The 15254-nt window shown below is 44.2% G+C and overlaps 1 long non-coding RNA gene across 1 annotated transcript; it reads right to left on the reverse strand.

The window, feature by feature from the left end:
• Positions 1-10113: 10113 nt before the first annotated feature.
• On the reverse strand, positions 10114-14787 carry LOC147655214 (uncharacterized). Its single transcript, XR_015282628.1, has 2 exons — positions 14603-14787; positions 10114-10915 (listed from the first exon to the last, which is right to left on the reverse strand). It is a non-coding gene; the product is annotated as an uncharacterized LOC147655214 (long non-coding RNA).
• Between the last annotated feature and the right edge of the window lie 467 nt (positions 14788-15254).

Genomic DNA, 15254 nt, shown 5'->3' on the forward strand with positions numbered 1-15254 from the left:
TTAATATATTTTCCTATAATATTGACCTTGTATATTTATACACACAGATATAATGCATAACAGATATTAAAGTACATTACCATCTATCTATATAGTTTTCATACTGATCATGAATTTACTTGTCCAGATTTGGATTACTGGTATTCATTTCTTCTTTTATGGCTCTATCTATCTATCTATCTATCTATCTATCTATCTATCTATCTCCCTATCTATATATCTATCTATGTATTTCCCTATCTATATATCTCCCTATCTATCACCCTATATACGTTTCTTTATTATAGATGTGTATATTTTCATTTCTATATTAATCATTTAAAAGCCCTGCCTCTAAGCCTCTAACCAAATAAAAAACAATTAAACCCTTGTTTTAAATGTTTTTAATATCTATTTCTATAATATTGATCTTTTATATTTGTACACACAGACAAAATGCATAACAGATATTAAAGTAGATCACCATCTATCTATATAGTTTTCATACTGATCATTAATTTACTTGTCCAGATTTGGATTACTGGTATTTATTTCTTCTTTTATGGCTCTATCTATCTATCCATCTATCCATCTATCCATCCATCTATCTATCTATCTATCTATCTATCTATCTATCTATCTATCTATCTATCTCCCTATATTTATTTCTTTATTATAGATGTGTATATTTTCATTTCTATATTATTCATTTAAATGCCACGCCTCTATCCAAATAAAAACCAGTAATTCCCTTGATTGAAAGATTTATAATATCTATTTCTATAATATTGATTTTCTTTATTTATACACACAGAGATATAATGCACAACAGATATTAAAATACATTACCGTCTATCCGTATATTTTTCATATTGAATATTAACCAGCTTGTCTAGATATAGATAATTTGTGTTTATTTCTTTTTTATGGCTATATCTCTCTATCTCTCTCTCTCTCTCTCTCCCTATCTATTTATCTATCTATCTCCCTATCTATATATCTCCCGATCTATCACCCTATATACATTTCTTTATTATAGATGTGTATATTTTCATTTCTATATTATTCATTTAAATGCCACGCCTCTATCCAAATAAAAAACAAAAAGCCCCTACATTTAAATATTTGTAATATTTATTTCTATCATATTGATCTTCTTTATCTATACACATAGATGTCATACATAACAGATATTAAAGTATATTATATTAGCATCTATCCATATAGTTTTCATACTGAATATTAATCTGCTTGTCTAGACTTGGATTACTTGTATTTCTTTCTTTTTTATGGCTCTCTCTCTCTCTCTATATATATAGATCTATCTTGCTCCCCTATATTTATTTTTACATATATACATTTATATATTTGTCTTTCTAACGTTCTGCTTTTTGAAATTTGCATTTCTTTCTCTTGGAAACTCTCCCAATTTTTTCAGCTAACACGTCAGAATGACAAAAATATAAATCCCTACTGAACCCCGAGTGCAGAACGCGCTCGTGTCTATGGAACTTAGGCACAGAAATTTCTCTCGGTGCATTTTAATACCTCAGGGATGCACACATGTGTTTTATACACTCCCATTTTACAGGGAAGTAAGAGGTGGAAAGACAAAACCCACTTTCTTAACCCTAAGCCGTTCCTGACATAACAAAACCCTAACGACGGAGTGCACAGAGAGGGGGTTCCTTTCCAAGGGGATTTAGAGAGGTCAATTCCTGTCCCTTGCCAATACCTACCGTAAAAACCAGAACCACCACAGGTTTTTGGATTCTGCACCCAGCCCTCCCAGGGAATTTCCTGGCAGCTCGGGGTCCCCTCTGGGCAAGGGTACCCAGCACGAGCCCTCCCCATTCCCCGCTCACCTTGCTCCTCCAGCGCAGCGTGTCCCTCCCTCTGGCGGGGACCTCGGCGTGACCCAAGGGACACGGGAGCCCCCCAGTCTCCATCCCGTCCCCCTCAGCCTTTGCTCTTCCCCCCCAGAGAAGGCACAGAACAACTCCAACTGCCCTGGACAGCAGCACCTTGCTTTATTGGAAGCCTTTCTAGGTCCAGACTACAGGGCTGGGGTGATGGTGCTGCCTTCTGCATGTCTTTCCTTTGTGGACACAAAGCCCTGAAGCAACCGGGATCCTCCTGAGATGGCCACTCCATTCCTGCAGCAGTGGAATGGTGGTGGTTGTGTTTTTCTGGTTCACATTTGGTGCTATGCATTTATTTTTAGGTAACTATGGTGGTTCATGTGTATTTCTGGTTCGATATGGTGGTCTGCAGATGCATTTTGGGTTGAATATGGTGATGTGCATTTATTTGTGGTTAAAAATGGTTGTGGTCATGCATTTCTGGCCAAACGCGGTGCTGTACATTTGTGTGGTTTCTGGATGCTGTGCCACAAGTGTTTTGGTGGGCCTGTGTGGTGTGGTTTATTTGGAAGGCTGTGTGGGTTGGTTAGTGGATGGTACAGCAGTGTGCATGTGCTGATGAGGTGTGGCGGATTTACATGGCTGCCATGATGTATGTACTATTTATTGGAAATATTGGCAATATGATTTTGGTGAACATGGCAGGGGTGTTGCTGTCATAGGTGACCTTGCAGTAGGGGGTGAAGCAGCATATATAACATCTATACATATCTTATTCATATTGAATATTAATCTACATGTCTATGTTTATATTACTTATATTTCTTTTTTACATCTATATCTTAATGTATTTATTATAGATTTGTACATTTTAATTTCTACATTATTTATTTAAAAGCTCTACCTCTAACCTAATGAACACCAAACAGCCCCTTTACCTGAAATGGTAATCAAACATTTTTTTAATGTCTATTTTTATCAAATTTATATTTATATACTACATTGATATATGTATAATGTACAATAGATATTTTTCCTGGTTTTGGGTAAATTTGGGAGAAAAGTTTTGAAAAGGGTTTTTAATAAAGAAAATTTAAGTGGTTTTTTTATTTTGTTTAATTTGTTTGGGAAAAGATTTCTTTGGAGGAAAATTGAAAAAAAATGTTTATTTAATGAGTAAAGTATTTATAATTATAAACAAATTAATAATAAATAATAAAATTATTTGTTGTTTGAAGAGATGGTCAATTTAGAAAGTTCTTGTTGGGAAGTGTAGTTTTGTTTGTTTAGTTATATATCAGTTTTTTTGGTGTTGCAAAGTGTTGAGGCCCAGACCCCCGAGGGCTGGATGTGTGAGTTTTTGGTGTTTGGGTTTTTAGTTTAGAGTACATTAGAATAAAGAGAAAGAAAAAATATATATAGTTTGAGAATTTTTTTGTTTTAGTTTGTTAAAAATTAATTCAAAGTAAGGGAGACTTTTGTTTTGTTGTAGATAATATCGTTTGGAGAAGGATGTGAGGGAATGAGTCTTGTTTTTGAAAATCACTTGTGTGGGGTGTTTTGTTTCTTTTGGAAATGAGTTATATATTTAGACAGATAAGAGTAGAGATATTGAGTAAAAAGTGAGGTTTATATGTATTTTTTATTTAATGCTTAGATTTTTTTTGAGGTATACATTATGTTATTTTTTCGTATTATGGAGTTTTTTCTATTTAACCTGGAATTTATTTTAATTGCTTTTTTAAATGCAATTTTTTATTTGTTACTGGGATTTTGGTTTTGTTAATGATATGTCAGGGTTTAGATTGGTAGGGTTAGTTTGCTTGGTGGAGTTTGGGGTGTTAATGAAGGAGGTTGCTTTTGCTAGATGTTTTTTAATATTTGAAAGACTTTTTTATTTAATGTTTTTAAGATGGTTTTTAATAGTTTTTTGATTTGGTTTTTTTTTTTGTACTTGGTGCATGGTAAGGGATATGGTATATTTACTGAATATTATGTTTTTTAGTTTAGGTGTTGATAAGGTTGTTTTTGAAATGAGTTTTATGATTTGATTTAATTTTTTAGGGGTATTATGTTTTTAAAGGGCTGGTTTCTTAAGGTTAAGGATGATGTTTTGAGTAGCAGTGTGAGGTATAGGGTACGTTTTTATTTATTTAGTGATTTTTTTTTATTATTGTATGTAGTGTTTATTTTGGTGTGTTTGGGGTACAGTAATGTAGCTAATTTGTTAGGTGTCTTATATTTCTATTTGGATTATTGTTTCTTAGAGGGGGTTCATTTGTTTGATTGTAGTATGTTTTAAACTTATGGATAAATTTATTTTTTGGTTTTGTGTTTATTTGGAGATAGTATTTTTATTTTGATGATTCAAGGTATTATGAGATTATTGAGTTAAAACCAAATTGTTCCTGTATGGTTAATTGCAGTTTAATTTTGATTTTTTTTTTTTGTAGTTGCATGTACCTGTTTTTTGCTTTGGTGGTTTTTATTAGTTGTATTTTTGGGGATATGAATATTTATATGATGGATTTTTAAAGGTAGTTTGTTTTTTGTAGTCATTTCTTATTTTTTAGTAGTTTAATTTTTTTATTGTTAATGAGGTCTTTATTTTTATAGAGCATTAATTATTATTTATGAATTAGAAGGCAGCAATTTGCTTAGGTTGTTTTTAGTAATGCTTAGGGCTCATTGAATGGTTTTCAGTTTAGTAAGTTGTTGAGGTTTTTTTAAGCAGATTTGGTTGTGTTAGGTTTTATATAGCTTTTTGTGTTTTGTTTTACTTTTATGATGTGGTATGAATTATTAGTAAAAAGAGTGTAGTGGGGTTTTTTTTGCTCCTCTTCTAATAAACTGGGTATAATTAATACACTTTTAAAACATGTTACTGGGATTGGGATGAAGGGTAGGCCAAGAAACAATAAACTAAAGCTATTTGGTACAAACTTCAGTACTTTTATAAAGTTTTTACCCATCATTATTACTGACCTTAGCATAACAGCTATAGTAATCTGTTCTCTTTTACTGTGAAAGTTATGTAGTAGGGACAGTATTGGAGTTATTTTTGGATAAGAAAATAAACTTGGGGACAAGAAAGGCATTAAAACCTCCAAAAAGCTCAGAGACTAGAACAACATAAAGGCCTCCACCCTGAGAGACATGAACTTAAGTAACACCATTACAAAGTCCTTTATCCCAGCACACAGTAAGTGCCAATACAACATAATCAGCATGGGTTTTCCTTACTCTTCTGAACCCCACATTGGGCAGCAAATAATAAAATGCTTAGAAAGCTAAGACAAAACTCAAAGCACTGCAGGATAACTTCACAAATGCAGACATCTTGTGTTGATCTAGGAAAAGCCTCTAGACTCCAAAGTAAAACCTACGTCACAAATTTCAAATTACAGGGGCCTGGGACTTGGCCTTTTACACCTACAGCCAGGCTGGGCAGCAGGGCAGAGCAGCTCCGGAACAACTACACCCAGACACCCGTGACACACCAGACAACAGACGAGGGGACACAATGGGGAGACAAAACTCTGGGCCACAAGAACGGCCGCAAGGACTGAGAGAATGCAGAACGAGATGAGCCGGGTAAGAATGAAGGCGAGCTGATGAAGCTCACAGAACCCGGGAGGAAGAAGATGCTGACGGAATGACAAACTCCAGGAACCGCCAAGACGGAGGCCCAAGAATCTTATGGCAGCAATCCTCTACCTATCTTTGTGTTTCTTCAAGTCCTAAACCGCAACAATGGATCCTCGCGGTGCACGGCTGTTGACACAGCTCAGAAGAAGACGTCTAAAAGACATCCAATCGGATGCTTTTCAAAACAGATGCGATTCCAAGGCCTCTGAGAGCTCCTGAGGCAAAGCTTCAATGGCGTCGGGCCGAGGAGCCCAGAGATCGGAGATGCTATGAGTGACACTGGGGTTTCTAGTAAGCCCCCAGAAGGGATAAGGGAAGGCACGTACAACACAAGAGGCACAAAAAACACAGAAGGCACGATGGACAAGTGACACGACGCACCCCAAGGCTGCTCTGTCCTGCACACCTCAGCACTGTGAACAAAAGTGAGGCTCTGCCACCGTGCGGCCTAAGGGGCCACAGCCTGGACCTCCCCGTCCCCAAAGCTGACTCAAAAATCCCAGGTCACGAGCCCCGACCCGGCACCCCGCTTTCATCCCCTCCGCGGGTCGTAGCCTTCGACTCAGCTCTTGGATGCCCGCTGGGGAGGATCCACACGGAGCGCCAAGGAAGGCCGCCTGGCTATCCGGGAAGTTCCTGCCATCGCCAGGCTGTCGTCTCTCCATCAGCTACCAAAAATAAAACAGAAAATCAGCAGCTGATCTTTGCAGGGCATCGGCCAAAACCCAACAATTCCGCTACTCACGGTCTCCTGCGAACGGCCGTGTCCTGAGGCCGCACGATATGGCCACGCCGGGACCAGGCAGCGTCGTCGCAGGGCACGCCTGAGTTAAGAGAAGAAAAAGTGATGTGGCGTTGCTGAGACTTGAACAGGCCCTTGCTCCTCCTCCCGACATCCCCAACTCACGGGAAGCCCTCGGCCCCTTCCTGAAGGCCACCCACACGGCCCCTTTACGTGGAAAAGGCTCCGTCACGCGGTCCCTGTGACGCTTCCGCAGGGCTCACGGGAGCGGCGAAGCAGGCGTGCCGGCCGGCTGGCGACGGGGTCTTGACGAAACGCGACTGGACCGCCTAAAGCACGCAAACAAGAAGGGACGCTTGGCGTTGCACCAGAAACTGAGAGCCCAGCGATAACAACAGCCTCCCTCCACCGGTCAACGCTCACCTTGCCCACTTCACCTTGACTGCTGCTAGCTGGCTCTATTTCCTAAAAATAAAGACAAAGAGGAGACCTGTAACACAGTGACCGGTTCCAGTTGCCCTGCAAAGACAAACACTGACTTACCTTCTCGGGGGAACCCCCTTACCCTGAATGGGGCTCTCTGCCACTGATTTCATCCATCCGCATCTGAAAGAAAGCTGAGACAAAAGTCAAAGTGCTGCAGGGTAACTTCACAGCTCCAGACATCTTGTGTTGATCTAGGAATATGTTCTAGACCCCAACTACACCCTACATCACAAATTTCAAATTACAGGGGCCTGGGACTTGGCCTTTTACACCTACAGCCAGGCTGGGCAGCAGGGCAGAGCGGCTCCGGGACAACTACACCCAGACACCCGTGACACACCAGACAACAGACGAGGGGACACAATGGGGAGACAAAACTCTGGGCCACAAGGACGGCCGCAAGGACTGAGAGAATGCGGAACGAGATGAGCCGGGTGAGAATGAAGGCGAGCTGATGAAGCTCACAGAACCCGGGAGGAAGAAGATGCTGATGGAACAATTAACTCCAGGAACTGCCAAGACAGATGCTCAAGAACCTGAGGGCCACAGTCTCCTACCTATCTTTGCGTTTCTTCAAGTCCTAAGCCGCAACAATGGATCCTCGCGGTGCACAGCTGTTGACACAGCTCAGAAGAAGACGTCTAAAAGACATCCGATCGGATGCTTTTCAAAAGAGACGCGATTCCGAGGCCTCTGAGAGCAGCCGAGCCAAGGAGCCCAGAGATTGGAGATGCTAAGAATGGTGTCAGGGTTTCTGGTAAGCCCCCAGAAGGGATAAGGGAAGGCACATACAACACGAGAGGCACAAAAGACACAGAAGGCACAATGGACAAGTGACACGACACGCCCCGGGACTGCTCTGTCCTGCACACCTCAGCACTGTGAACAAAAGTGAGGCTCTCCCACCGTGCGGCCTAAGGGGCCACAGCCTGGACCTCCCCGTCCCCAAAGCTGACTCAAATATCCCAGGTCACGAGTCCCGACGAGTCCCAACTTTCATCCACTCTGCGGATCTCAGTCATCGACTATGCTCTCGAATGCCCGGTGGGAAGGATCCATGTGGAGCGCCAAGGAAGGCCGCCTCGCCATCCAGAAAGTTCCTGCCATCTCCAGGATATCATCTCCAGGTCAGCTACAATAAATAAAACAGAAAATCAGCTCGTGATCGTCACAGCATATTGGCCAAAACCCAACAATTCCGCTACTCACGGTCTCCTATGAATGGCCGTGTCCTGAGGCCGCACGATATGGACATGCCGGGTGCCGGACGCTGTCGTCGCAGGGCGCGCCTGAGTTAAGAGAAGAAAAAGTGATGTGGCGTTGCTGAGACTTGAACAGGCCCTTGCTCCTCCTCCCGACATCCCCAACTCACGGGAAGCCCTCGGCCCCTTCCTGAAGGCCACCCACACGGCCCCTTTACGTGGAAAAGGCTCTGTCACGCAGTCCCTGTGACGCTTCCGCAGGGCTCACGGGAGCGGCGAAGCAGGCGTGCCGGCCGGCTGGTTGACGGGGTCTCGACGAAACGCGACTGGACCGCCTAAAGCACGCAAACAAGAAGGGACGCTTGGCGTTGCACCAGAAACTGAGAGCCCAGCGATAACAACAGCCTCCCTCCACCGGTCAACGCTCACCTTGCCCACTTCACCTTGACTGCTGCTAGCTGGCTCTATTTCCTAAAAATAAAGACAAAGAGGAGACCTGTAACACAGTGACCGGTTCCAGTTGCCCTGCAAAGACAAACACTGACTTACCTTCTCGGGGGAACCCCCTTACCCTGAATGGGGCTCTCTGCCACTGATTTCATCCATCCGCATCTGAAAGAGAGCTGACACAAAAGTTAAAGTGCTGCAGGGTAACTTCACAGCTCCAGACATCTTGTGTTGATCTAGGAATATGTTCTAGACCCCAACTACACCCTACATCACAAATTTCAAATTACAGGGGCCTGGGACTTGGCCTTGTACACCTACAGCCAGGCTGGGCATCAGGGCAGAGCAGCTCCGGAACAACTACACCCAGACACCCGTGACACACCAGACAACAGACGAGGGGACACAATGGGGAGACAAAACTCTGGGCCACAAGAACGGCCGCAAGGACTGAGAGAATGCAGAACGAGATGAGCCGGGTAAGAATGAAGGCGAGCTGATGAAGCTCACAGAACCCGGGAGGAAGAAGATGCTGACGGAATGACAAACTCCAGGAACCGCCAAGACAGATGCTCAAGAACCTGAGGGCCGCAGTCCCCTACCTATCTTTGCGTTTCTTCAAGTCCTAAGCCGCAACAATGGATCCTCACGGCGCACGGCTGTTGACACAGCTCAGAAGAAGACGTCTAAAAGACATCCGATCGGATGCTTTTCAAAAGAGACGCGATTCCAAGGCCTCCGAGAGCTGCCGAGCCGAGGAGCCCAGAGATTGGAGATGCTATAAGCGATGCTGGGGTTTCTGGTAAGCCCCCAGAAGAGATAGGGCAAGGCACGTACAACACAAGAGGCGCAAAAGACACATAAGGCACAATGGACAAGTGACACGACACGCCCCGGGACTGCTCTGTCCTGCACACCTCAGCACTGTGAACAAAAGTGAGGCTCTCCCACCGTGCGGCCTAAGGGGCCACAGCCTGGACCTCCCCGTCCCCAAAGCTGACTCAAAAATCCCAGGTCACGAGCCCCGACCCGGCACCCCGCTTTCATCCCCTCCGCGGGTGGTAGCCTTTGACTCAGCTCTTGGATGCTTGCTGGGGTGGATCCACATGGGGTGCGAAGGAAGGCCTCCTCGCCATCCAGGAAGTTCCTGCCATTGCCAGGATGTCATCTCCTGGTCAGCTACAACCAAGAAGACCAAATATCAATGCAGGAGCTTAGTGCTGCATCTGTGAAAACCCAGCACTTACCTTCTCTAGAGAATACCCAGGTTTATGGGCTGCACACTTCACCCCACAGGGAGGCCGAAGCTTGCTTCACAGCAGTATTGGCTGACAGCCAAACGACCACCACCTCCAGGAGGGGAGGAAGACTCTCCAGTCAGTGAGGGACAGGGAGCCCAGGATACCCCAAGGATAGAAACCCCAGCTTATGTGACAGCAGTAGGCCCTAGCACTCACTATCTCTTCCTGGCTGGCCCTAGCACCAGGGGTACTGCCTGCACCTCTCAGGGGTTCTGGCACTCTGCTGCTTTAGGGTTCCTGCCTGCAGCTGTCTCAAGGAAACGGGAGCGCTGTGAGGGCTACTGTTTAGGGTTTGAATAGTCCTGTACTCTACCTTATATCCCAACCTATACCCCTTTTCTTTTCACTGTTTGTCTCCAGCCCTCGAGCCCTTGACCTCTGAAGCCCTCCCTCAGCCTCTCCGTGTCACTGCCAAGCTGCCCCACTGAACCCTACAAACTTACAACCCTACGCTTGCAACCGGGGATGCTCCTTATCCATAGGCCCCAAGAGATGTCCCTTAGCCCGGACCAGGCAATCCACAGTTGCTCCCTACCCTACCTAAGTTTGGCCCTGAGACAGGGCAGAGGCTGACAGAGCCGAACTCTTTGCGGAGGCCAGGCACGAAGCCTTACCAACCGCCGCCTCGAGGAGGGGTGGGAGCAATCCCCGGCTGCGGAGGGACAGAGAGCCCAGGGTGGGGCGGGGCGGGAAACCCCCTGTTTCCCCAACCCTGCAGATCGTCCCCCCACTATCTCTTCCTGGCTGGCCCTAGCACCAGGGAACTGCCTGCACCTCTCGTGGGTTCTGGCACTCTGCTGCTTTAGGGTTCCTGCCTGCAGCTGTCTCAAGGAAACGGGAGCGCTGTGAGGGCTGCTGTTAAGTGTTTGGGGTGGGGTACACCTGAACTCCACCTAACCTATACCCCTTCTTTTCACTGTTCACTCAGCCTTTTTATTTTTGGAATTCTTGTGACAGATTGAGGGCACCGGGGAGGGACTGTCAAGATTAAATCAAAAGGGAAAAGGAGAAAGATCACCCCTGCAAATCCACACTGGCTCAGCTGTTCTGGTGCTGCTTCCTGGCAAAAAGCTTTGTCTATCACCACCTCCTTTAAGCAGTACTCCAAGTCCAAGTGCATCCACGTGCTCCCCCAGACCCTATGAGATGCTCTCACCGTCACTCCATCAGATGCCACTGGGAGCCCACCAGAAACTCCTCTCCTCCAGCAGTTCCATGCCAAAGTTGTTCTGCCACTCGTATTTGGCCCTGTAATTACAGCAAAATCGTTGCCCTCTGTCAGGTACGTGTTGTTAGACACAGGTTTTTCCATGGCCATCTTTTCAAGAACCAAGTGTCATCCCTGCTTGATTGCTAAATTAACAGTAAATTCTGGAAAACCTAAATGAGAAAAAGAATCTAAAAGACTGATGAGTTAATATGGGAATCTTTATGTGATTAAACTAGTATGTTTTGAAATAAAGTGAATTCTTCCGGGTCTACTGCAAAAATCCAATTCCTAAAAAAAAAAAAACAAAACCGAAAAAAAAACCAGCATCAAATTCCCACCCATATGATCAATAAAGTCACAATACCTCCACCAGCCAAGGGAAAAAAATCTTAACCTAGAAAAAATCCAAACCACCTCAAAAAGATTCAACACTGAAACACAATGCATCCTAACACTTCAACTAACAATACTAAAATAAATTTTAAAAACAAGTATTCCCTCTATCCACACCACCAATACCACATAAAACAAATAAAGTAGTCTCATCACAGCACTCCCAAATCAAAAACCTAGATTGCACTAAAATCTTTAAAATAATCACAAATTAACCCCAAAATAAAGTTTAATCTCACTAACAAAAAAACCCCAAAACAGGTAACACAAACAAAAGCCACACCGTACAACCACCAGCAAAAACAGATGCTATGCTCTTTCACTAACAGCTCTTATCACATCAGCAAAGTTAAACATAAATAAAAAGCAACCCTATTGAACTCCACACATCACACTGAAAGGAATGATGAGCTTGTCTTTACAAACAAGCTGTGGGTCAGTTGATAAGATGTAGCTATCAGTGACAGACGATAGAAACAATGGGATGAATTCCAGTAGAAGATCAAAGAGGCACTGAAAGAACACTATGAGTTCCATAAAAGTTAAGAAGGGATTATGCATTGGGGGTGGGGGGGAAGGTACCCCAGGTATCAGGCGTTCCGGGAAGCCTGTACCTCTCAAGTACCTCAGCCTATGGGGAAAGAGAGAAGGGACAAGCGGCCGGGAATTAGGATAAAAAAGGAGGCTGTGCCCTCCAAAAATTTGAGAAACCCCAGGGGAATGCCCCATGGCCTCTCCCTTTATTCGAATAAAGTAAAAGGACTCCTCTGTCTCCTTTTTGGACCTAAACCTCTGGTGTTCGTGGACTAATTTTCCTGACAACACCAACTATTAAAAAAAAATCAAACCAAGTCACTTAACTCAAAGCCATTCAACTAACCCTAAACATTAGTAAAAAAACCCCAAAGCTCTACATTTATAGTAATACCTGAATAATTACCAAGACTCTATAAAAAATTTTAATAACTAATTAAAAACAAAAAACCAACCTAAACTACAAGTTCAAAAACACCACCCCCAAAAATATGCCTATAAAAAGCCACCATATAAATGCCTGTGTCCCCAGAAATGAAGCTAATAAGAAACACCACAACAGAAAGGAATCCAAACTTATCAACACCTAAACTAAAAAACACAACATTAAATAAATAGAACATACACATTATTATACACCAACTACAAACAAAATAAAATTATACAATCAATTACTAAAAATCACCTTAAGACCACTCAAAAAACTTCCAAAAATTAAAAACTGCATCTAACAAAAGCCGCCTAATTAACACCCAAAACTCAGATAACCAAACAAACCCTACCCAATCTGAACCCGTACATACAATACAATACATACAATAAACAAAACCAAATAATACATATCAAAATCTATTTTAATTGATTCTACCTAAAATACAAACCCATTCATAGAATCATCTTTATTCAAAAAATAAATTTCACATAGTATACAACACAAAAAAATCAAACAACACACTGTGTACCACCAAAAAAATCAATATTGAATAAAAGTCACATATAAATATCTCTGCTTACTAAATATTACCGCCACTATTTATATTTACCTGTATCTGTATAAAAGCATATTTAAATTTAATAAACATTAATTTGACCTCTAAGCTAAATATATACAATAAAAAATAAAACGTCCTTAAATTACATTATATTATATCCTCATCATCCGCTTTATGCCCAAACATAAATTCTGTAACTCCAAAACTAAAAAAGAAAAAATTCTTTGAACATACAATCTATATACAATACTAATACAGCCTCACTCAAATTCTCTCTCAACTCTACTGTCTAACACAACAAAAAATGCATTTTTTACTTTTTCAAACTAATTTCTCATTTATTAGTGAATACAAAATAATTACCAGAACCATAACAACTACTTCTAAAACTATTCAACTTTACTCCAATCCAAAAACCCAAGCTACCACCAAAACACCCCACGGCTCAAAAAGATCAACGCCACAGCCCAACTCCAAAAACATCCAAACCACATGTGCAGAAAACCCTTCTAAAGCTCCTGCTCTTTTCTCCACAACAAAGAAATTATCTAACATTATTCATCCTTTTTTTCCTCTTACCTATGCCCTACTTATTAAAATAAACATTTTTTTTCACTTTTCCTCAAAAAAAAAATTCCTTTAAAATCAATTAAAAAACAGACTGAAACCTGACTTCTATTAAGAAACACATTCATTTTAACACGTTTCTCTCCCCGTTTGTCTCAAATCTTTCCAAAGTTTGGATCCTGTTCCAGTGCACCTGAACCAAATCAACCTGCTCTGGCTCTGGAAACATCAGCAACACCAAACCCAGAGCACAAAGCACCTCGCCCTTCCTACCCCGCTGTCCCTCGGCCCTGCTCTCTCGCATCCTACGCTGCAGAGCGCTGGGAGCCAGGTTCAGCCCTGAGAATTGTCACATCCATTCCCTCAGACATTCCAGCTTCCACGGGGATATTGCGGGGACCCCCTGCTTTCCATTCCCCAGTACAGCACCAAGACAAAGTTCTCACTCGGCCCGCGTCTCCAGAAAATCGTGTGCAAGGCTTAAATAAACCCCGAGGCTTGAGAAATACAGTCTGCCCAAAAAGCCCAGCTCTGCATCCAGGGGAAATGAACATCACAAACAGATTCACGCACCCCAGATGCACGGGACGCTGTCAGCTTAGACCTGCAGTTAACTCAGCAATGGAAAAACCTGAGCTCGAAGCCCTCCTGCGAGGGTACAAAAGGTATTGGACACAGTTTCTAGAAGGCACCACATCGTTATTTAAAGGCACAGCTCGGCTAAAGAGCAACACCGACAAAGCCCCGAGACAAAAAGCCCCGAAGGTCGGGCTTTTCCCCCTCCCCTCCTCCCAGCGGCTTTTGCCAGCACACTCTGAAGCCAATAAGCCACAAGTGTCCCCCAGCGCCCCCGCCGGGACTCGCTCCCGGGCTGGCGCCGCTCCAGGTGCGGGGGGACCGGGGAAACCACGCGAGCCCCGGCAGCGGCGGCACTCGGCACCCGGGGGCGGCCCCACGCTCCCGGCCGGAAAGCGGCTCCTCCGGCGGGCGGGGGCAGCTCCGGCCCCGGGAGAGCCCGGCCCGCCCAGCGGCACCGGGACCGGCCCGAAGGGGCCCCGGCGGTGCCCGAGCCCTGCACCCGGAGTGGACAACGAGGCCGGAACACAGCTCCACGGCGCGGCTCCCGCCTGCCGGCTCGGCAGAGCCTGCCTCTCCTCCACACGGCTCTGTCGCTCCCTGGCAAGAGGAAATCAAAAAGGAAAAGGAGAAAAGCCCCACTGCGAACTTGCACTGGCTTACTTGCTCCGATGCTGCTTCCAGACACAAAGGTTCCTCCCTCGGCACCTCCTTTAAGCAATGCTCCATGTCCAAACGCATCCAGCTGTTCTCCCAGATCCTATGAGATGGTCTCAGTATCATTCCATGAGGTACCCCCAGGGAAGCCCACCATAAACCCCTCTTCTGCAACTGCTCAGTGCCCAAGCAAAGTGAGATAAACCCTCCCCCTAAAATAGCCCCAGGCAGGACCCACCCATTCTTTACCATAACTGCTCACACCTGGGGCTGCTCTGAGAGCTCATCAACCTCACTGCTCACACCTGGAGCTACTCTGAGCGCTCATCAACCTCACAGTTCAGTTTGTGCTGTTGCCATCCTACGGGTGAGGGGAGGGGCAGAAGGAACTTGTTGCTCATTCCCTGGACAGGACATTGTCTGCACCTGACACACTGGGGCACCAGGCTTTCCTTGCTATGGATGAGGACACCTCTCCTTCTCCTGGTGCCCAAGGCTGAAAATGGAATTCTACCTCCACAATTCCATGTGTTTGAGTTTCATAATTCCCAATGTAATTCCCCAGGGATCATAAGCTATCACCTCTAATTTTTCCTCTAGAATCACTGCTGACTTGCCTTTCTGTGGAAGTGCTTGACACATGGATGCAGAGTTCAGG

Source organism: Cyanistes caeruleus, chromosome 1 (assembly GCF_971803275.1).
Source record: "Cyanistes caeruleus chromosome 1, bCyaCae1.hap1.1, whole genome shotgun sequence".
NCBI classification, from domain to species: Eukaryota; Metazoa; Chordata; class Aves; order Passeriformes; family Paridae; genus Cyanistes; species Cyanistes caeruleus.